Below are 25,237 nucleotides of genomic sequence, written 5' to 3' on the forward strand. Positions count from 1 at the left end.
CCCATATGTTCTTAAAACTGGACTGATTCATTTGCTTCCAAAGTTTCATGGCCTTGCAGGTGAAGACCCGCACAAACATTTGAAAGAATTTCACATTGTCTGCTCCACCATGAAACCCCCAGATGTCCAAGAGGATCACATATTTCTGAAGGCTTTTCCTCATTCATTAGAGGGAGTGGCAAAGGACTGGCTGTATTACCTTGCTCCAAGGTCCATCACGAGCTGGGATGACCTTAAGAGAGTATTCTTAGAAAAACTTTTCCCTGCTTCCAGGACCACAGCCATCAGGAAGGATATCTCAGGTATTAGACAACTCAGTGGAGAGAGCCTGTATGAGTACTGGGAGAGATTTAAGAAACTATGTGCCAGTTGCCCCTACCATCAGATTTCAGAACAGCTTCTTCTCCAATATTTTTATGAAGGACTCAGTAATATGGAGAGAAGTATGATAGATGCTGCCAGTGGTGGAGCCCTTGGAGACATGACTCCTGCTGAAGCCAGAAATTTAATTGAGAAGATGGCCTCCAACTCCCAGCAGTTTAGCGCCAGAAATGATGCCATAGTCATTAGAGGAGTGCATGAGGTAGCTACAAACCCATCTGCATCATCTGAAACTAAGAAGCTTGAAGGCAAACTGGATGCGTTGGTCAACTTGGTAACCCAGCTGGCCTTGAATCAGAAATCTGTACCTGTCGCAAGGGTTTGTGGTTTGTGCTCCTCTGCTGACCACCATACAGACCTTTGCCCTTCCATGCAGCAACCTGGAGCAATTGAGCAGCCTGAAGCTTATGCTGCAAATATTTACAATAGACCTCCTCAACCTCAGCAGCAAAATCAACCACAGCAGAGCAATTATGACCTTTCCAGCAACAGATACAACCCTGGATGGAGGAATCACCCTAACCTCAGATGGTCCAGCCCTCAGCAACAGCAACAGCAGCCTGCTCCTTCCTTCCAAAATGTTGCTGGCCCAAGCAGACCATACATTCCTCCACCAATCCAACAACAGCAACAACACCAGAAACAGCCAACAGTTGAGGCCCCTCCACAACCTTCCCTCGAAGAACTTGTGAGGCAAATGACTATGCAGAACATGCAGTTTCAGCAAGAGACCAGAGCCTCCATTCAGAGCTTAACCAATCAGATGGGACAATTAGCTACCCAATTGAATCAACAACAATCCCAGAATTCTGACAAGCTGCCTTCTCAAGCTGTCCAAAATCCCAAAAATGTCAGTGCCATTTCATTGAGGTCGGGAAAGCAGTGTCAAGGACCTCAACCCGTAGCACCTTCCTCATCTGCAAATGAACCTGCCAAACTTCACTCTATTCCAGAAAAAGGTGATGACAAAAATCTACCTAACAATTTCTGTGCAGGTGAATCTTCTTCCACAGGTAATTCTGATTTGCAGAAGCAGCACATTCCCCCTCTTCCATTCCCTCCAAGAGCAGTTTCCAACAAAAAAATGGAAGAGGCAGAGAAAGAGATCTTGGAAACGTTTAGAAAAGTAGAGGTAAACATACCTCTGTTGGATGCAATAAAGCAAATTCCAAGATATGCCAAATTCTTGAAGGAGCTGTGCACTAATAAGCGGAAGCTTAAAGGAAGTGAACGAATTAGCATGGGCAGAAATGTCTCCGCATTGATTGGTAAATCTGTTCCTCAAATTCCTGAAAAATGCAAAGATCCAGGTACATTCAGCATACCTTGTATTATAGGGAATAGTAAGTTTGACAATGCCATGCTAGATTTAGGAGCCTCTGTTAGTGTTATGCCTCTGTCGATTTTTAATTCTCTATCTCTAGGTCCCTTGCAGTCAACTGATGTGGTGATTCATTTAGCTAATAGAAGTGTTGCCTATCCTGTTGGTTTCATAGAAGATGTCTTAGTTAGAGTTGGTGAACTGATTTTCCCTGTTGATTTTTATATCTTGAATATGGAAGATGGATTTTCTCAAGGATCAGTTCCCATCATTCTAGGCAGACCCTTTATGAAAACTGCTAGAACTAAGATAGATGTTTATGCAGGCACACTGTCCATGGAGTTTGGTGATATAACTGTTCATTTTAATATTCTGGATGCTATGAAATACCCATCTGAAGATCTTTCTGTATTTCGTGCTGAAATAATTGACCATGTTGTTGATGAATACATGACTGATCTTTATTCTAATCTGCATGCCTCTCACTCTTCATGCATTGAGTCTGAAATCGTACTTGATCATATGTCTGAATTTGATGCTGAGAGTGAATCTGAGAGTGATATTGATTGCATGCCTGGTGGTGGTGTTTTACCTCTTGAGATTGATTTTATAGAGTCAGATAGGACTAACCATGTTTCAGGAAGTACACATACCTCTGACTTTCTTTATGAGGTAAAGGCTGAGAAACCATCTCCTTCTACCACTGTCCAGCCGACCACACTAGAATTGAAGCCTCTGCCATCAAATTTAAAATACGCTTACTTGGATGATAGCAAGAGTTTTCCAGTGATTATATCTGCCTCCCTTGCTGATGAGCAAGAGGAGAAGTTGTTGTCAGTTCTCAAGAAGCATAAGAAGGCTATAGGCTGTACCCTGGCGGACATTCCTGGTATTAGCCCATCCACATGTATGCATCGAATAAATTTAGAGGATGGAGCTAAACCAGTAAGACAGCCACAGAGAAGACTCAACTCGGTGATTCTTGATGTAGTGAAGAAGGAGATAACCAAGCTTTTGCAAGCTGGAATCATTTATCCTATCTCCGACAGCCAATGGGTGAGTCCCGTCCAGGTAGTCCCGAAAAAGACTGGCCTCACAGTGATCAGAAATGAGAAGGAGGAGCTGATTCCTACTCGGGTGCAGAACAGTTGGAGAGTCTACATTGACTATAGGAGGCTGAACCAGGTTACCAAAAAGGGCCATTTTCCCCTGCCATTCATTGACCAGATGCTTGAACGCCTGGCAGGTAAATCCCACTACTGTTTCCTTGATGGTTTTTCTGGTTATATGCAAATTACTATTGCTCCTGAGGATCAGGAAAAGACCACATTCACCTGCCCCTTCGGCACTTTTGCTTATAGGAGGATGCCTTTCGGCCTGTGCAATGCCCCTGGTACCTTCCAGCGGTGCATGATTAGTATTTTCAGTGATTTTTTAGAAAATTGCATAGAGGTGTTTATGGATGATTTCATTGTATATGGATCCTCTTTTGATGGTTGTTTGAATAGTTTGGAAAAAGTTTTGAATAGATGCATTGAAACTAACCTTGTTCTAAATTTTGAAAATGTCATTTTATGGTTGAGCAAGGTATAGTTTTAGGCCACATTATTTCCAATAAGGGTATTGAAGTAGATCCTGCAAAAATTTCTGTTATTTCACAATTGCCTTACCCCTCTTGTGTGCGAGAGGTGCGATCTTTTCTTGGTCATGCAGGATTCTACAGGCGCTTTATAAGGGATTTTAGCAAAGTAGCCCTTCCACTGTCCAACTTGTTGCAAAAGGAGGTGGAGTCTGACTTTAATGACAAATGCAAAGAGGCTTTTGATTGCCTCAAAAGAGCGTTGACTACCACCCCCATCATCCAGGCACCCGATTGGACAGCCCCTTTTGAGCTTATGTGTGATGCATCAAATTATGCATTGGGGGCTGTCCTTGCTCAGAAAATTGATAAATTGCCCAGGGTAATATATTATGCTTCTAGGACTTTAGATGCTGCCCAAGCAAATTATACTACTACTGAGAAAGAGCTTCTAGCCATAGTTTTTGCTCTTGAAAAATTTCGATCTTATTTGCTTGGTACTTGCATTATTGTTTATACTGACCATGCAGCTCTAAAGTACTTGTTGAAGAAGGCTAATTCTAAGCCTAGGTTGATCCGATGGATGCTCTGGCTCCAAGAGTTTGACTTGGAGATCCGTGATAGGAGCGGAGCACAAAATCTAGTTGTTGATCATTTGAGTCGGATCGAACGTGTCTCTGATGCAGATTCACCTATTCGGGATGATTTCCCGGATGATCATTTGTATATATTGTATAGTATTTCTGACTCTCTTTCTACTCCCTGGTTTGCTAACATTGCCAATTATTTAGTTGCCTCTGTTTTTCCTCCCTTAGCATCTAAGGCCCAAAAAGATAAGATTAAAAGTGATGCTAAGCATTTTATTTGGGATGACCCCTACTTGTGGAAATTGTGCAGTGATCAGGTCATTAGACGGTGCATTCCAGATCATGAGACTGACTCAGTCCTGCAGTTCTGTCATTCTTCCGCACCGGGAGGTCATCTGGGTGTTCAAAGGACAGCTCGCAAAGTGCTTGATTGTGGTTTTTATTGGCCCACCATCTTTAAAGATGCGTGGAAGATCTGCAGCACTTGTGAGCAGTGTCAGAGAGCAGGAAATACACTTACATGGCGACAACAAATGCCTCAGCAACCTATGCTATTCTGTGAGGTGTTTGATGTCTGGGGTATAGATTTCATGGGTCCTTTTCCTGTCTCTTTTGGTTATGTTCATATTCTCCTTGCAGTTGATTATGTTTCAAAATGGGTGGAAGCCAAGCCCACTAGAACTAATGATGCTAAAGTTGTCGCAGACTTTGTCAGGTCTAATCTATTTTGCAGGTTTGGAGTACCTAAAGCAATTGTTAGTGATCAAGGAACCCATTTTTGCAACAGGACAATGCATGCCCTGCTTAAAAAGTACGGGGTGGTACACAGGGTATCCACACCATACCACCCCTAGACTAATGGACAGGCAGAAATTTCTAACAGGGAAATCAAGAGAATTCTAGAGAAGATTGTGCAGCCAAGCAGGAAAGATTGGAGTACCAGGCTTGATGATGCTCTCTGGGCACATCGGACTGCCTACAAAGCACCCATAGGAATGTCTCCTTATCGGGTTGTCTTTGGAAAGGCATGTCATCTTCCAGTGGAAATTGAGCACAAAGCATACTGGGCAGTGAAGACTTGCAACTTCTCTATGGATCAAGCTAGCGAGGAAAGGAAGTTGCAACTGAGTGAGTTAGATGAAATCCGCCTAGAAGCCTACGAGAATGCCAAGTTCTACAAAGAAAAGACCAAGAAGTTCCATGATAGCATGATAGTTAAAAAAGACTTTGTGGTTGGGCAAAAAGTGTTATTGTATAATTCTAGGCTTGGGCTCATGAGTGGTAAGTTGAGGTCTAAGTGGATTGGTCCTTTTGTTGTTACTAATGTTTTTCCTTATGGTACAGTTGAGATCAAAAGCGACTCCACAAACAAGAGCTTCAAGGTCAACGGACATCGACTTAAGCCATTCCTCACGAACCCTTCTTTAGTGGACGTAGTGGTGGAAGAGACTTCCTTACTCCACCCTACTCTTCCTCCACCATGACTTAGGGAGTTTTTCTTTTCCTATCTCCTTCTTTGCTTTTATTACACTTGTCTGATTCTCTTTGATGATTTAATTGTTTTTAATCTGTTAATTGTGCTACATTGAGGACAATGTGTTGTTTAAGTATGGGGGGGAGTGTTCTTTGGTTTTGCTAGTTTTGTTGGTTTTGTTAATTTGTTAGTTGTGTTAATTTGTTAATGTTGTTAGTTTCGTCGGATTTTCAGTTTAATATTTTGGGTCAATTTCGTGTGCACGTACGACTTTGCATGTTTTTCTTTGAATTATAGGATATGTTCAAGAAATGGGTAATTGTTTTGAAAATAAAAGTTCTTGACATTTTGTGACTTGAAATCCTTGATTCTTCTCTACATGTCATGATAGTTTTGAAAGCTCAATTTGAAAGTGATGATTTTACCTTTGTGAGAATTTGAGCCATCCATCATTATAATCATTTGGTGTGTTTTGCCCCATTGATTGCTTGCACAATAGCCTTGGCTTGATTCTTGTTGATGCGTCCTAATTCACATGCATATTTGGAAATGATTAAGGCAATTTTGTTCTTATAAGCTTCTAGCCAAATGGACTTACCTTGAATTAATTCCTTTGATAGCCCTTTTGAGCCTTGTTTCCCTTTCCTTGTTTTGAAGCTCACTACAAGCCTTAAGTGAAAAACCATGATATTACCATATCCTTAAGGAATTTTGGAGCTTTGGAATTGTTTTGGGAATAAGTGTGGGGGGTTTTTGTTTCATTGGACAACTTGTTTTGTTGGCTATGCTTCATGATGTATTTTGGGCCATACTTGATGTACATTGTATATTGGTTAAATGTTGGACATGCTGAATGAAATGTTGTTTCTCAAAGGCTAAAGAGTAAAAAAAATAAAAAAAAAAATAATTCGAAAAAAGAAAAAGAAAAGCAATAAAGTTGAGTGAATAAGATCTTAAATGGCACAAGAATGATGAAACTCTTGGTTCTACTCTTCATGTTTAATTTTTATCTTTACTTCTTTTTATTTTCTTATTTTTTTCTTAATATGCACTTATTCCCCTTTGCTCCTCTATTCCTTTGGGATTTAGCCACTTATTCCATATTTCTCCATACCTTGTCCTTGGCCCCATTACAACCTTAAAAGACCTTTTGATCCTCATGTGCTTGTGTTTATGGGTTGATTGTCAATTTTAGAATCTTGCCAAGTTTATGTGGTGTTTGCTTTCATGGGTGCTTTGAAGGTAAATAGTAGCCTAGACACTTGAGAGATAGAGTGTATATCTTGTGAGGCTTTATCACTTTTCATTCTTGAGCTGATTAACTATTTTGCCATGATTGGGTTGCTTGGATGATTTTCATGAATGTCTTGACTTTTTGGATCTCCTTATGTTAGATGTTACTCATTCCTTTCATTCCTTGATGTTCATTGAGAAATATGTGAATGTTTTTGTTTGTCTCCCTTTGATATCCTTGGATTTTGTTCTTTGTTTCATTTTGCCCAGGAGTGCAAAAGGCTAAGTATGGGGGGTTTTGATGTGCCATCATTTTCTTCTATTTTCTAAACCCTTTTTGCACCATTTTAATTATTGATTGGTCTTAATTGTCAATTAATTAGGCAGTTTTATTATTTGGGCTCATTTAGCTAATTTGATGTTTTTAATCTAATTTCAGGAATTAATGAAACATTGGGCTTAATCCGGATTTTGGTTGTGGACTTGAAGAGGGCAAATAAAGCAGCGCTTACCTTAGTTAATTTCTAATTAGGAAATTTCGCAATTTTATTTTATGTTGTTCAGTGTTTATTTCGTTTTGGGCCAGAGTATTGTAATAGGGCCCAGTGACTTTGAGTGACTCTTTTTAAATAGCTGCCTTGGGATTCGTGCAGGGCATTCTATTCTGCTATGCTATTTTCATTATTCAGAGCTTTGGTTTTAGGTTTTCACGTTTTTCTGTTCCCTTGTTACAGTTTTCGTTCTTAATGCAAATTTCCGTTTTCTGCTTCTAATTACGAGTTCATTCTTGCTTCTTCTTCTACTTTCATTTACGTTTCTGTTCATTTACGTTCTTGTTCATTTACGTTTCTGCTTCATGCTTCATTTGCGTTTTCTGTTTGAATCCATGGAAGGCTAGATTTTCTGTTGTTGTTTCCTTTTGAGGACGAAGCCCAACTCTCTTTGAGGTTTCGTTTTTAATGTGGTTTCCTGGCAGTTTTCCCTTCACCAGTTATCCCAATTTCGTGAATATTAATCGGTGCACGCTTCGTGTTCGATTAATTGCCTCTGAGCCTAACTTGCGTTCATGCTTAATGGACGAAGGGCTAACTGGTGTATGTGGTGCCTAATCACGTATTGAAAACCCTAAGTTGATTTTTGCTTAGTAAATTGAAATAGGGTTGGATTAAGTGGTTGACTGTTAGGGACGAATTCTCCATAACCCAGGATAAGAGAGTGGCTTCTGAATCAGAGGAAACAACCCGTTTTTAATATTAGTAGTTTCGTATTCCATTTTATTTGTTCTGCTCTTTAATTACCAAACAACCAAACCCCCCCCCCCATCGTTACTGTTACTGCAAGTATATTATGAACATTTGGCTTGTCACTGCTCGTTGGGAAACGACCTAGGATCACTTCCTAGTTACTGCATTTTCATGTTTATTTGATTCAGGTACGGCCTCGATCAATCATACCACCTATTTTAGGGATTTGGGGCCTAATAATACCTATTTTGGGCACCAACAAAGCACAAGGATTTAAGCTCTTGCGAACCAAACCCTCATCCAAAAACTCCTTTACTTGAGGAATAAGCTCAAGCCCAAGAGGTGTGGCAATGCTAACAAGTGTCTTTTTACAAAGGAGAAAATGTGGAGGTTGTCTAAGAGGGAAAATTTCTTAAATATTTGTTTTTATTTCAAAATGTCTTTCCTTCTTAGCTAAGCTCTTGGAGGAGACACTTACCTCCTTACACTCCTCCTTAAACACTAAAGGTTGTCCTTCTTCTTGGGGGTAGATTTCTTCACTAGATTCTTCTCCTTTTTCTTCTTCACTTTCACTAGAGGAAGGTGAAGTAGTAGCCTCATCTCGGCTACTATAGATGCCTTGGCTCCTCATAATCATGTTTTTCTTGGAGGGGCATTGAGAAGAAATGTGTCCTCTTTCAAGACATTTAAAGCACTTTATAGAGCTAGTCTTTTCTTGCATACTAGCCTTAAGGGGTTGCTTTTCTATTGTCTTCCCCTTATCATCTTTGGGCTTAGAAGGTATTGCCCCTAAGATGCCTAGACCTTGGTCTTTCTTTGGATAAGAATGAGAGCCATAAGATTTTAAAGTAAACTTTCTTTTAAGTTTTTGCTCTACCCTTATTTCCCAATCTAAGTAAGCCTCTACATTGTCCTTCCCATGGAAGTATGGGAGGTTAATGTTGGCCTCTTGAGGCTTTCTTTTATTTTCTCTCCTATGAAAGTGAGGTCTAAGATGTGACCTATGTCTTCCTTAAGTTCTTCATTTAGGCTCTTGCAAGAGTTATGACTACTATAGGAGGCATGTTTTTCTCTTTTCATTTCTTTCATTATTTTTCTTCTTTCTTCCTCTCTTATTTTCTCTCTTTCATCTTGACTTATTTCTTCCAATCCTTTTTTTCCTTTTTCTTGTCTCTCTTGTTTTTCTTTCCACGACTTAAGGGATCTCAACTCATCTAATATCTTATACAAGGGGTCCTTAGGAGTAGAACCCTCACCATTAACACTAGATGAAGACTCATGTTGGTTCCTAAGTTGTGGTTCTTTCTTGTTGGGGGTTTGAAAACAAAAGGTCAAAGAAACTATGGTTGAAACTAGCCAAAATAAACACTAAAAGAGGTGTGAAAGATAAGGTAAAAACTAATTGGTAAAAGGCAAGCTATCTAGGTAGTTTGATAATGGAAGGTAAAGGAAATAAGATATGAAAGTAAGCAATAAATTAAAGTGCAAGAAATGCACACTAGGCGGATCATAAGAGTGTTTGGATGACCTCATTTAAGGTTCCCAACAAAACACTCACTATCCTAAGGGAAAATTGCCAAAAATTATTACACACAAATGGAAGTAGGGTGACCTATTAGAGGCTCCCAACTTACTTCCAATGAAATGCCTTTTTGTTACAAAATTTGAAAGCAAAGAAAATTGCCAATTACAAAATTACAAAAAAAAAAAAGTCCTCAATTTTGGTGGCTATTCTCACTTTTGTGTTTCACTCAATTTGGAGTGCTTCTTATTCCAATAGCTCTTAAGGTGGTTGGCCCCTTGCTTCTTGACTTAAATTCTTCAAGGGATGACACCAATCCTCCTTTCCAATTCCCTATATGGAAACTCACAAACAAGGAAACAAAGAGACAAGCAATAACCAAAGACCAAAAAATGAGATGAAAGCTAAACCAATAGAGTTTTAACAAGACAATTTTACAAGGATGATTCAACAATTAAAGCAATGAAAAGCACATAAAAGCAAGCTAGGACTCAAAGAGAAACTTAGAATGGCTCTAGAGTAGAGTAAAAAAAACAAAAAAAAAAGACTCAACAAACCTCTAGTTTTGGCACTTGTTTTCACACTAATTTTCAATTGAAATTTCAGAACTAAGATTGGTATAAAATAGGCACCAATTATAGAACAAATTTCGAGCCAAAACAACAAGCACACTTCCCTTTCACTTTTTTCTAGACACTGATTTTTTTGCCAACTTGTGTGATTTTTCTTATTTTTTACTTTTATCCAAATCACTTGGTTCTTTTTTTATAATTTAATTACAGATGTCTAGAAAAATCAATAAAACTTTCAGAACAAAATTCGTAGTGACCAATTCCCAGTAATTTATACACGTTTGTATGTTCAAGCTGCCAGCACCAGCGATTTCAACCTAGAAATCAAAAGTAGTGTTTATGTTGCTTAAGGCTTAGATAGTTACAATTTGTGTTTGCTTATGCTCAATTATCTTGAATAACACAATTCAATAGAGCTTAAGACTTATTTTGATTCACAAATCCAGCCACAACTCAGCACCACAACTCAACTTCATCATAGGCATCATGTAGGAAACTTAGAAAACAAAAAAAAGTTCAGCAACAAGACTATTACTAGGAATTGATTTAGAACATGTTATGAACTAAATAACATGCATGGATTAGACTCAAAATTCAAAAGATAGGCTAAGAATGACAAGTATACATGAAAAAATGTATCTAGAATTCAGTCAAGAAAATAAAAATTCAACACAAACTTAGAACATAATGTGACAATTATTATGACTAAACATGACTCTAAGACAACATGGATTAAGTGATTTACACTTAGATTTTTGTGTTTTTTTTTCTAATCAATATTTTGGAAGAAAATTTAGATCTAAAGGTTCAACACAATAAGATTATGACTGAAAAATGATAGAACCTAAAATCAACACAAAAACATAATTCAAGAGTAGATCTACAAAATTTGAACCATAGAAATGCAAGAACAAGTGTAGATCTAAGATTTAATCGGTTTATTTTTTTTAATCTACTCTTAACAGCACCAAACCACAAGACACTGGAGGATATACATGGAAAATATGATGAAGAACAAGGAATTAAAGTGAATTGACCAAATAAAAAGATAGAGGAAGCAAAAGAACATCACCAAGATGAAGATGCTCTTGATACCACTTGATGTAAGCTCCATATGGAGCTTGTAGGCCTAGGATCTTCTTCATCAATGGATTCCTTTGCTTCTTGGAAGATGAATGGCAGCGGAATGGAGAAGGAAGAGAGAGAGGAGACGCCACTTCAAGGAGAAGATGAGTCTAGAAGAAGCTCACCACCATAGAAGGCCATAGGTAAGAGCTTGGAGGAAGAAGGAGATGAATGAAGGGAGAGAAAGAGAAGAGCACGAAATTTTATGCTCTAAAAGAGCTCTGAAATCTGAATTTTAATTTTCAAATGATCAAAGTTAAAAAAAAATGCACACACATGACCTTTATTTATAGCCTAAGTGTCACACAAAATTGGAGGGAAATTTGAATTTCTATTCAAATTTCACTTGAATTTGAAATTGATTTGTGGAGTGAAATTTTGGAGCCAAAATTTCACTAATTATGATTAGTGAATTTTAGTTATATTCAGCCCATTAATCCAAGATCAAGTCCAAGATTCTCCACTAAGTGTGCTTAGGTGTCATGAGGCATGTAAAACATGAAGGACATGCACAAAGTGTGATTATAGGATGTGGCAATGAGGTGTAGCAAGAAAATGTTCACCTCCCCCTCTAAAATTTAATTGGATTGGACTTCTCTCAATTCAATTAAATTTATTTTCCAACACACACATCAAATATTCACTTAATGCATGTGAAATTACAAAACTGTCCCTAATACAAAAACTAGTTTAGGTGCCCTAAAATACAAGGGCTGAAAAATCCTACATTTCTAGGGTACCTTACCTATATTATGGAGCCCTAAATACAAGGCCAAAAAATAATGAAACCTTAATCTAATATGTACAAAGATAAGCGGGTTCATACTTAGCCCATGGAGCCAAAATCTACCTTAAGGCTCATGAAAACCCTAGGGCCTTCTCTTGCATCTCTGGCTCAATCTTCTTGGAGTCTTCTATCCAATGCCCTTGCGGGGTAGGATTGCATCACACAGCCTCCTTGAGGGTCAGCAGAATATTTTAATCCTCATATATGTTTGCTATTTATGCACTGCAACTAGATTCTAGTGAATACTTGATTATAAATCCTGAGGTTTGTTTTTTAGTGAGTTTTGATTATATTACTTTATGGTTTTGCTTCATTGGTTGTTATTGCCAGCCAACAGACTAGCTTAGTTCTAGAGGGGAGACATAATGTTGACAGAGGATGGATCTCAGAGCTTAAAAAGGCAGGAGAAGCTTTGGTAAAATGAATAAGTCTTCTACTTTTGAACTTATTTTCATCCCATCATTCACCAATTAACTATGCCTTTTAATCTAAAAAGTTATTGTGCATATCTTATTTCATTTTGAAAGCTATTTACTTGATGACATTCTTAATTTTGGATTTGTAAACTAGAAAGTAGAGCTAAAGTGGGGAATTATGCATGGGTTAGCTAATGGGAGTAATACTCAGTCAATAGGATTGCTTTGTGTCTTGTGCTCAATCACTCCCAATTTTAATTACTAGACCTCAACTAATCCTTTAAAGGTTAGTCCAAAGTTGAGACAAAATGACTTTGTTAGTATTAGCAATTTAGCATTTTGTTTTAATTTTTGGTGAGCAACAATGTAGCATTTCTTCTGTGCCTTTCTGTTCTGCATTCATGAACCCATCGCTTTTTTTATTTCTTGAAACTTACTAACGAAAAGTTAGATCAGAATGTTCACAATGTTTAATCTTTTTATACAATATATCATGATAGCTCTTGAAAATTTATTCTTCAGCAAGAGAAGTTAGAAAAAGTTGCTTTGAAGCCTGAAGCTACAGAACTAAAAAAAATGAAAAAGAAAAGCAAAAGTGGGAAAAAGGGAAGTTTGCAATGAAATCTATTGTGGCAGAAATTGATGCAAAGGTGGTTGAATCAGGTTCAATTGGAAGTAGGTTATATGGATATATGAATCCATAAGTACATGATAAATTTCTACATAGTTTTTTTTTATTATGATTGTTTTCTCTTAAAACTAATTTTCTCTTGCTCATCTGAATTCATAACTACAAAATAAGTTTTAATGCAGTATATGTTCTGCACTTCTTCTAGGCTTTTCCTTCTTTTTTTTTTTGCCCTTCTACGTCTTTGGTAATGACTTTCTGGTTTTACTTTTCTCCATTTCATTAACTATTTTCTAGTTCTTCTTCTTGGCCAAGGTAAATTTCAATCTTCATTTTCATTCTTCTTTATGGATGCCAAAACATTGTTTTGCAGATTCAAGGTATGTCCTTCTTTCTTTCCTTTTCTTATTTGTTATCCTGTTACTTATCACTTGATGAAAAGGCTAAAAGTAACTGACTCATTTCTAAACAATATGCAGGCAAGGTCAACAATATAACTATTCACAAATAGAGCAATTTTCTTATAGGTGCATTTGAGGTTTGTGATCGGTCAATGCCTACTTATAGAGCAATTTTTTTATTGTTTTTTGTGTGTAGTTTTTATTTATTTATTTATGTTGAGTACAAGATAGGTCATCTTACAATTACAAAATTATCAAGAATTTTAAATATAAGCATTGAGCTGGCCAACTTGATCCACAACAAGTGCATGGGGCTTACCAACTGGTATGGCCTAATACCAGAGCTTTTCCCCAATGTTAAGTATGTTCAAGGGATCATGACTGGGTCGATAGTGATTTCCAAAGGAACAAAGTACCTACCTACCTACCTAATCACATTAATGTATGTACCGTTCCAAGACAGGTCTATTCTTAGCTGCTGGCAACAAATTTTGGATTTACTAGCCCTTGTTTCATCCAACTCACTGCACCTGGACTTAGCATGTTATTTTTTTCCTTCATTTTTACATGCAACCGGTTATACAAATTATGCTTGTGTCCCTTTCTTTGAAACTTTGGTAGCATTCTCTTTTTTTTCTTTTCAACTTAAGAGTTTTATCTTATCACAATAAAATCATGTTTTTTCCTACTAAATAAATTTGATACATAAATCAAAAAAATTTAAAATTTTCTTTTGTAAATCATTTTTAAGAGACTTCAAAATAAAGATCCAAGGAAAAGAATGACTGCAGCACAAGCATTAGGTGAGTTTCTCATCTATTATTTGAGGGTATTGGTTTTTCTTCTATTCTATTCCTTACAGCCTACAGGTTCATACTGCAGGTCATCCATGGATTAAAAATTATAAGGATGTAAAAGTACCCTTGGATATTCTAGTGTTCAAGATCATGAAGACATACATGCGCCCCTCTTCTCTACGAAAAAAAGCTTTAAGGGTATGTGTATTTCTTTAGAAGTTGTTTTAAAAATCTCAAAATTGAATGAAAAAGAGCCTTTTGGTAAACTATATAACTTTAGGTATCTTCCCTTTTGATTTCTACTAGTGAAAGTGTACTTTCGATTGGTTTTATACTCTTCACCTTATTAACAGATGTATCACTCATGCAAGAGTTAAGTTTATAGAATGATTAAAATGAATTTGAGACAGGATCAAATTTAGTCAACTGATGAAATGCTATTTTGAGGTTTGAATTACCTACTCTGTTTAAATTAACTACTTTTTAAATTACGTACTACTCTGTTTAAAATTCTCATATCAGTTTACTCGTGATTTAATTAATTAATTCATTAACTATAAAGAAACTTTATTTATTTATTCTTTATCAAGTTAGTTTATTTTAGATAAAAACATAATGTGTTGTCTTTATTTCACCTAATACGCATATCCTTATTTATAAATAATCTAATTTATTTATGTTAAAATTTTATATATTTCTTATTAAATAAGAGTGCTTCAAACAATATGTTTGTCTTTTTATTTATTAAAAAAATATTTGTACTCTATTCTTTATTAAATAAGTTTACTTTAGACAAATCAAGCAATATGTGTATCTTTATTTATAAAGAATTATTCTAACTCCTTTAAAGTTAGCTTCTCACTCTAGGTGGTAAAATAAATATTTTTAGTCATTGATAAAAAATAAAAATATTTGATATTATAATATATATATATATATATATATATATATATATATATATATATATTATAAGCAAGATGTTAACTTATTCATAGCATCTATGATAGCATTTATTGGTAATCCACTTTGATTCTCTATTAACCAATAATTTTGGTCTATTACCATGGTTAAAGTGAATAGTTTGAAGTCTAGACACACTATAGTACTCCTTCTACCACAATGTTAATAGAGAAATGAAATGGTTTCGATAAAATTATTAGATTTTTTTTCCAATATAGAACACTCATGTCAATAAAATTGCTTGAATCCTATTTACTTAAGGCAAGAAATTGAAAAATAGGTTAATTTAACCCTCTCCTTTTTTACAAAGCATAATCGATGACCTATGTATAAATGAATAAGAATTCTTTGGATTTGAAGAGAAAAAAAATAACTTTGCTGACATGTATTTGTTTGGTCAGGAGAGTCCTCAGAATATTCTGGTCTTATATTGGTAATTGTTTTCAATATTTTAAAAATAAAAAATAAAAATAGTGAAGAGAGGATAGGCTCATTACATAAAAAATTGGTAAATTTTCCAAAAGTAATTGATTGTGAGAGCCAAATGAATCGAAAGATTCATGTTTGGTTCGGGAAGAGATCCTAGACATTTTGAAATGAATGGAAAGAGAGTCTACTTTCATTAAGTGATTTATTAGATAATCGAAAACAAAAAATCTTGAGAACTATTTGAAACTTAGAAGAATTACGGGAAGGGGCCATTGAACAACTGGAAAAAGCCCAAGCCCACTTAAGGAAAGTCGAAACGGAAGCAGATCGATTTTGGGTGAATGGCTATTCTAAGATTGACCGAGAAAAATTGAATTTAATTAATTCAAATTATATGACTTTGGAACAATTAGAAAATTACAAAAACAAAGCCATTCATTTTGAACAACAAAGAGTGATTAATCAAGTCCGACAATGGGTTTTACAACAAGCCTTACAGGAAGCTCTAGGAACTCTAAAGAGTTGCTTGAACAACGAGTTACATTTACGTACTGCCAGTGCTAATATTGGCATGTTTGGGACGATGAAAGAAAAAATAATTGATTAGTCTTTCTATTATAAAATAGAGCATAGGCATTATTTTTTTCTTCTAAAAAAATTAAATTAAGAAATTTTCATGGTAACCATTCGTGCATATGAAATTAGTAAAATTATCTGTGAACGCATTGAGCAATATAATACTAAAGTAAAAATTGCAAATACAGGTATCGCACTTCAAGTAGACGACAGTATTGCTTGTATTTATGGTCTTGATGAAGTAATGGTGGGTGAATTAGTGGAATTTGAAGAGGGTACTATAAGCATTGCTTTGAATTTGGAATCCAAAAATGTTGGTGTTTGTATTAATGGGTGATGGTTTAATTATACAAGAGGGAAGTTCAGTAAAAGCAACAAGAAGAATTGCTCACATACCTGTAAGTGAGGCTTATTTGGGTCTTGTTATAAATGCCTTGGCTAAACCAATTGATGGTCGAGGAGAAATTTCAGCTTCAGAATCTCAATTAATTGAATCTCCTGCTCCCGGTATTATTTCGAGACGTTCCATATATGAGCCTCTCCAAACAGGACTTAATCTTATTGATTCGATGATCCCCATAGGACGTGGCCAACGAGAACTAATTATTGGAGATAGACAAACAGGTTAAACAGTAGTAGCCACAGATACTATTCTCAGTCAACAGGGACAAAATGTAATATGTATTTATGTAGCTATTGGTCAAAAAGCATCTTTTGTGGCTCAAGTGGTGAATACCTTACAAAAAAGAGGAGCAATGGAATACACTATTGTAGTAGCTGAAACAGTGGATTCTCCAACTACATTATAATACCTCGCCCCTTAGACAGGAGTAGCTCTGGTTGAATATTTTATGTACCATGAACGTCACACTTTAATCATTTATGACGATCTCTCCAAACAAGCACAGGCTTATCGCCAAATGTCTCTTCTATTACGAAGACCACCTGGTCACGAAGCTTATCCAAGGGATTTTTTTATTTACATTCACGTCTTTTGGAAAGAGCCGCTAAATTAAGTTCTCAGTTAGGCGAAGGAAGTATGACTACTTTACCAATAGTTGAAACTCAATCGGGAGATGTTTCAGCTTATACTCCTACTAATGTAATTTCCATTACAGATGGCCAAATATTCTTATATGCAGATCTATTCAATGCTAGAATCAGACCCGCTATTAATGTAGGTATTTCTGTTTCCAGAGTTGGATCGGTGGCTCAAATTAAAGCCATGAAAAAAGTAGCTGGTAAATTAAAATTGGAATTAGCACAATTCGCAGAATTAGAAGCTTTTGCCCAATCCGCTTCTGATCTCGATAAAGATACTCAAAATCAATTAGCAAAAGGTCAATGATTGCGCGAGTTGCTTATACAATCCCAATCAGCTCCTCTTACCATGGAAGAACAAATAATAACTATTTATACCAGAACGAATGGTTATCTTGATTTATTAGAAATTAGACAGGTAAGGAAATTTCTTGTTGAGTTACGTGCTTACTTAAAGAAGAATAAACCTCAATTCAAAGAAATCATATCTTCTACCAAGACGTTTCCTAGGGAAGCAGAAGTCCTTTTGAAGGAAGCTATTCAAGAACAGATGGGTCTCTTTTTACTACAAGAACATGTGGGAAAAAATTGATTAATCATTTAACAACTTTATAATTTCACTTCAAATTCTTATAATTAGTATCTTTTAATATATTTTTATTTCATTTGAATATATATATATATATATATATATATATATAAATAAAATGAATTTGAATGAAAATAGAATTAAAAAAATAGAATAAATAAAATAAAAGGACAAGGTATAAATTGGATATATATGCAAGTATATGCAAACAATTTGTAATGGACTCTTCTATTTTTTTTTCTTTTATTCTTTAACCTTATTAACTAAAAAAGGTTAAAGAATAAAAGAATTCTATATTCTATATATAGAAAAGATATAGAAAATAAATAAAATTCAATTTGTTATAAATACCTAAAACTAAATTAAGAAATTAAAATAAATAATTGACAAATTAATTAAAAATTCTAGATTCATTCTATAAGAAAAAAGATAGATTCAAATAGAATAAATAGAGAATATAAGCAGGTAGCGGAAATTGAACCCGCATCGTTAGCTTGGAAGACTAGGGGTTATAGTCGACGTTGATTCATCATTTTGATTTCAGTCTCTAATTCAAAATCGAACGTGAAACTTTTGTTTCATTCGACTCCTTTACAGAAAAAATTAAGAGATGAAAAATAAAAAAATTGACCAGTAACATCAATGTCATCCTTTTTATTTTGTATGAATAAGTTTAAAACATCTTGATTTTTAGATGATCTATTATAGATGTATTAAAATATCAACATTTGATTCTCATAAAACATGAGATTATTTATTGTTTTGCACATACTCACTTCTAAGGAGTTAAGTCTATAATGAATCTCGCTCATACCTAGGGAACAAAGGTTTTTTTTTTCCTTCTCTTATTTCAAAACCCTTTTTATATAGCTTGATAATTTCATTTTTACATATGGAGTGGTGGCCACCAAAGGTAAGTTTTCATCTTCTTTGAACTGCATCGTTGTTATTGCTTTCTAAATTTCTGCATTATTATTTTAATTTTGCAAAATAAAATGATCAAACCCATGTTTTTATTTTCTTTTTATTGCTTCATAGAAGGAGAGTGGAGAGGGTAACCAAGTCTTCATCTTCGACTCACCATGAAGCTCGTCAGGTTTTTCTCTCACTTTGTTGCATTAATTGTTAATTTTCTGCTGTTGTATTTTTTTTTTGTTTTTTTTTATTTTTCATTTTCTAATTCTAATCATATATGAACATTGTATGAGTAGGTTTTTAATGAAGTTGAACAATGAAACCGTGCCAATTGAGCTCAAGAATGACAATTTTGTTCATCACACCATTACAGGTTTCTTTTCATTCTCAATAATTTTTTGGCCAGTGTTGTACAAGTGTAGAACCATTTAATAGGAGAGTGTAGGTCAGAACAAGGTTTAATTGTAGAGTGTTGGTCACAACGGGGTTTAATTGGAGAAAAATCTTAATTCAAGCATTTTCCTTTTAAAATTTAAAAAAATATAACGGACTGGATGCTACTCTGTCATATAGATTCATGATACTCAAAAGTTTATAGAATGCTATAATAAAATTTTCTTTACTTTGTCATAAGCGCTAGATGTCAGAGTTAGTTAGGAATTTGTTAGAAAGTTACTTAATCATAAGTAACTGTTGTAGAGCTCTATATATAGTCATTGTAACAAGAAACAGTTACCCAATGATAATAACAATTTCAGATTCTGAAGTTTTCACTCTCTTTTACACTTTGTCGTTTATCTTCTTCAGTTCTGTTAAGAACTCTTTTATTGGGCCACCTGGACGTCCGGTCCTAAGTGTGAGGGAGTGTGACTATGATGAGATCTCACATTAACGATATGGTTGAGTTACCCAAATTCTAATAGTAGCATAATATGACTTGTATTGGTAACAATTGTTAGTTGTTTTTATGGGAGGACATGGTAATTTCTCAATTAATGATAGGTCTTAGGAGCAATAGAGTTACAGTATTACAGTATTTAGGAAGTTGAGGTCAATGTTGAGGTATGATGATCCAGGACCTCTATCTGCTAAGAATTTTAACAAGTATCTTATCCAAAAAATGGAGACAATTTGGTACAGGTTGCTTGCTTATTTGTATTGAGATTGCTGAATAAATGCTTATATAATACTGCTAACTCTAATAAGGGAACCTTTAATGGAAGATGGGCTTTCAGGTAGCTTCAGTGCCTCAGAGGTGTGCAAGGCTTGAGATGGCTAATGATCTGATGGGTGTGAAAGTTTTATGAGGCTTGATATTCTTATTTCTTATAGTTACTCTGAGTTTGAAGATAGAGATCTCTATGTTACTGGGGACTTGTATGAGAATGATGTTGTCACACCCGCTATGATCATTGTTCCTCGCAGAAGCGTATGTCTCTATATTCTTTTTTATTTACTTTTTATGATTCTTTTTTCTTCATGGGGTATGTTCTATATGCCATTGAATCTTTCTTCTTTTTCTCTGTTTTTAATTCATTTTAAATAAGTATGATTGACAATGAAAATATTATGGAAGTTCTTTCCTATATAATCTTTTCAAAAGTTGAAGTGTTTAAATTGGTTTTAAATTAATTATTAATTATTTTGCTTTCAATATATTAACGGGAGGATATTTCTTAGGGATGTATTTTTAGTGTAATTTTTTGTTTTTTATATATTATTTTCGGATAGGAATTCAGGTATTTTTTTTTAATTCTTGTAAAAAGTTTACATTAAACGTTATTACACCTTGATAGGGTGATTCTTTTTTTTTTTTTTAATTTTGAACGAAGAAGAATACTAAAATATCAACCGAAACTACATCAAGTTTTGATTTTTGTCCATTATAAGCGGCCTTCGATCTACATTAATTTGAAGTTGGACAAATTTTTTGATGGGAAATGTTAGTATAATACATTTTAACGTCTTCAATTTTGGATGAAGCATGAGTCTTAATTTTAGTAAGTAGTAAAAAAAATGAAAACGAAAATTGTCTCGTTGCTTCTTATTAGCTGAAAGAGAAAATGAAAATTCCTAAGATTGAAACAAGAGTTTTTCTAGAATAAGTTAATTTTACTTGTCAGTAATATTGTATGATACATAATTATAGATAATTTTATCTTGATATTATTATTATTATTATTATTATTATTATTATTATTATTATTATTATTATTATTATTATTATTATTATTATTATTATTATTATTATTATTATTATTATTATTTCAGAATATATGAAATTGAAATAACATGTGACTAAAAATAAAAATAGAAATCATAGATTGATTACAAGAAATGTATATGAAATTTTTAACTTAAAAAAACACAATCTAAAATGGTTCTTTAAAAAACCTTTTAAGATGGTTTTTTTTTTTTTTTTTGAAGAAATCGTCTTAGAATCCTTAAAATATATTTTAATTTTTTTAAAAAAAATACATTCTAAAATGGTTCACTAGAAAACCGTCTCAGAATCTCAACATTATAAGATGGTTTTCTCAAATAAAAAAAACTATCTTAAAATCCTCAAATATATTTTAATTTTTTAAAAAAATTACATCATAAGAGGATTTTGTAAAAAACCATCTTAGAAAGTCTACCTTTTTAAGATAGTTTTTAACTAAGAATCATCTTAGAAAGGTATCCTTCTAAAAGGTTTTTAGGTAAGATGCATCTTAGAATGATACCTTTTTCTAAGACGCTTTCTTATGGAACTATCGTAGAAAGTTTTCACTTTCTGTGATATTGCCTACGATGATGGTTAACAACTGTAATAGAAAGTGTCTTTTAATTGACATAAAATAGCTTTTTTCTAGTAGTGTGTAGCTCCATGTAAAGTTTGTAGACCTTGGATCTTCTTCATCAATGAAGCCCTTTGCTTCTTGGAGATCAATGACAGCGGAATGAAAAAAAAGGAAAGATAATTGGAGACATCACTTCAAGAAGAATGAGTCAAGAACAAGTTCACCACCATAGGAAGTCAAGGATAAGAGTTTGAAGGTAGGAAAAGATGAGTGGAAGGAGAGAGAGAGAGTGAAATGAAATTTTGAGAGAGGGAAAAGGGAGAATGAGGTCTGAACTTTGAAGTCTAATTTCTCAAAATCAAATTTAAAAAAATGCACACACGAGACATCTATTTATAACCTAAGTGTCATATAAAATTGGAGGAAAATTTGAATTTGAATTTGTGGAGCCAAAATTTCACTATGATTAGTGAATGTCAGCTATGGTTAAGCCCACTAATCCAAGATCAAATCCAAGATTTTCCACTAAGTATGCTTAGGTGTCATGAGACATATAAAGCATAAAGGACATGCACAAAGTGTGACTATATGATGTGACAATGAGATGTAGCAAGCAAACATTCACCTCCCCCTTAGGCTGGTCCGAAATTTAATTAGATTAGGCTTCTCCCAGTTCAATTAAATTTCTCTCCCAACACACACATCAAATAGTGCACTTAATGCATGTGAAATTACAAAATTACCCTCAGTACAAAAACTAGTCTAGGTGCCCTAAAATATAAGGGCTGAAAAATCCTACATTACTAGGGTACCCTCCCTACACTATGGAGCCATAAATACAAGGCCTAAAAATAATGAAACCCTAATCTAATATGTATAAATATAAGTGAGTTCATACTTAGCCCATGGGCCCAAAATCTACCCTAAGGCTCGTGAGAACCTTAGGACCTTCTCCTGCATCTCTGGCCTAATCTTCTTAGAATCTTCCATCCAATACCCTTAGGGGGTAGGATTGCATCATGTGGTTTTGTGTTTGTCAGGGAATAAGGATGGGTGTGTCTGGTTAGAGTATTGCTAAAGCAATTAAGGATATGATAGATTTATCCTAGAGAGTGAAGTTGAACCACATCTATAGAGAGTTCAATATCCAATGTCCATAAAAAACACGTGGAAAGCTACCTGCCACCCCAACACACACATTGGCCCTCCATGTCATCCCTGGCACAAGAGCACGAACGTCATGCCCTTAACAGTCTGGATCCCAACTAACAAGTTATCTCTAAACTCTTATTATTAGAATATATTGTCATCTCCTTATGATGTGGCAGGTAAATAATTATCTCTAAGCTAAACATTATCTATAACATTATCTATAAGCCACCATTATCTATTGGCTATTATCTACAAGTCAGTAATTATCTGCAAGGGTTGTTACGTCACCATAACAGCCCCTATAAACAAGGACTTGCAACTCCCACTCAACTCTATAAGTACTAGGTTCCATCTGAGTCTTTTCATAAACTCACTCATACTCTTCTAACTCGTGTACTTACTAGAGCGTCTGAGTCCTTTGTTTTGTAGGTCCCCCCCTCTTGTCCTTATAAAAAAGGCCATTCTTCGTCAGACGTATGAAGTTTAGGAGCCCACTTTAGCCACGTCCACCCTGACGTGTGCCAGCTCCGGATTTCGGTAAGTACATTTGGCGTCCACTATGGCGCTGCGGTAAAACATACCCCACAGTCTTTCTTTTTCATCCATGTCTAGCACGCGGTCTTGCCTCAAGCACAAAACTCTTTTCGAAGGCTCCAATCCTCCTCCAACATTGATGACGGATACCGATGCCCTCCAACAACTTCAGAACCACATTGCAAAGATGGAGCGACACCATGAGGAGGAGCTTAGAAAGCTAAAAGCTTACCACGATCAGCTGGAGGCTTGTGTCAAATGCCCCCAGGGGGACAAGCACTCCGTTCACACATTGCCTGGGTACACTCAAGGGGAATCACACCCCCGACACACATTCAAAACTCAAAATGATTCAAGTCTCTCCCACATACACCATCCTATAGGGCAGACTACTCATCGATACCCCTTCGTTGATCGAATCATGGAAACTGACTTAACCCTAGGTTGGAAACCACTCAACCTAGAGTGGTACAACGGAACCATTGATCCATATGAACATCTGGGCGCTTTCCTCACCCAGGAAAATCTATACACCAATGACAATGCATTCTTGTGTCATGTCTTCCCAATGTCCCTCAAAGGGACGACATTAACTTGGTATGATGGACTTCCTCCAAAATCCATCGAGAGCTTTGACACTCTTGTCTATCAAACACCCCAGACCAACAGTCAGATGGAGGCAACCAACAAATTCATCCTCAATGCCCTACACACTAGACTCGACAAGTCTAAGGGTCTATGGAAAGAGGAATTCCCAAGTATACTCTGGGCTCACCACTATTCACCCTAAACAACAACCAACGAAACTCTTTTCCGACTCACACATGGCACAAATGTCGTGATCCTTGTCGAAGTCGAGGTATCGTCGACAAAGAGAATGTTGTTCTAGGAACAGCAGAATGAAGAAAACACGAAGGGGTTCCAAAGGCTCATCAAACCCAAGGTCCGCCCTTGGTAGGCCTTGACAAAACCAGGACAGACATGCTCCTCATCGTATCTCCAAAGGCTCGTCAAACCCAAGTTCTGCCCTTGGTGAGTCTCACTTCTCCAAAGGCTTGTCAAACCCAAGGTTCGCCCTTAATGAGTCTCACATCACCAAAGGCTCGTCAAACCCAAGGTCTGTCCTTGGTGAGTCTCGTTTCTCCAAAGGCTCGTCAAACCCAAGGTCCGCCTTCGGTGAATTCTTCTATAGAAATCTAAGGTACACAAGGTTCACCCTTGTAGGTTTCCCTATCACTAAATGTTTATCTGTGCAGGAATACAAGTCTACAGGAACATCAAAAACCCAAGGACCACCTTGGGTACACACTCTTACAAAAACCAAAGGCACGCCCTTAGTAAGCTCACTCCTTGGGAACTATGACAAGCATAGCCTAAAGTCCATGATTCCATAAAGCAAAATAAAGAATCACTAAATGGTTGACAAGACCTTCAAACAAGTGTAAATCAAACTAACTCCTCACAAGCATCAGAGGAGAAGCTCCACAAAGCAAAAGGAAGCATCACCAGATGAGTAACAAGACCTTTAACCAGGTTGAAATCAAACCTTAAATGATCTCATGTCATCTACTTCTCTATTTCACAAAAGACCACCAAGGTCTTGTGTCCTACACCGCTAGGATCTTGCTTCCTACACCGCCAAAATCTCACTTATCAAGGCGGCCTATTCATACTACCACAAGTAACAAAGCTTTGCATAGACAAAAGGCAACATACAAGACATACAAATACAACAAAATTTGTCGATGAAGGAAAGCAAATTCATTGTCAAAAGAAGAATTATCATAATTGCAAAGCCAATGTGGCCAAAGTCCAAGTAAAGTAGAAAATAAACAAAAGGTAGCCTAAACATTGACATCATCGCCTTGGTCCTCAGCATCCTGCTCCTCGCTGGCCTCTTCCTCAGTAGCAATATCTTCCTCGTCAAGCAAAACACCGTCCTTCATGTCCTTGAAAGGATCAAAAAGGCCCAAGTCAAGGTCCTAGGCGAAGAACCTAGTCTACCTAACGGCCTTATGAAAGCCCTTTTCATGCTGCTCCATAACCTCCTTCTTGTACATAATAGATCCTTCTCAAGCTCCCTACTAGCCTCCATCTTCTTTGATGCCCACAGCTCAGACTTCTCCAGCCTGGACTCCAACAACATCATTCAAGCCTTGAGATTTTCCACCACCTTGGTAAACTCATCTTT

The 25,237-nt window shown here is 35.8% G+C and overlaps 1 non-coding gene across 1 annotated transcript; it reads right to left on the reverse strand.

Annotated features, from left to right (window-relative positions):
* Window positions 1–280: 280 nt before the first annotated feature.
* On the reverse strand, window positions 281–387 carry LOC114391296. Its single transcript, XR_003662098.1, has one exon. It is a non-coding gene; the product is annotated as a small nucleolar RNA R71 (small nucleolar RNA).
* Between the last annotated feature and the right edge of the window lie 24,850 nt (window positions 388–25,237).

The sequence above is a fragment of the Glycine soja genome, chromosome 16 (assembly GCF_004193775.1).
Source record: "Glycine soja cultivar W05 chromosome 16, ASM419377v2, whole genome shotgun sequence".
NCBI lineage: Eukaryota > Viridiplantae > Streptophyta > Magnoliopsida > Fabales > Fabaceae > Glycine > Glycine soja.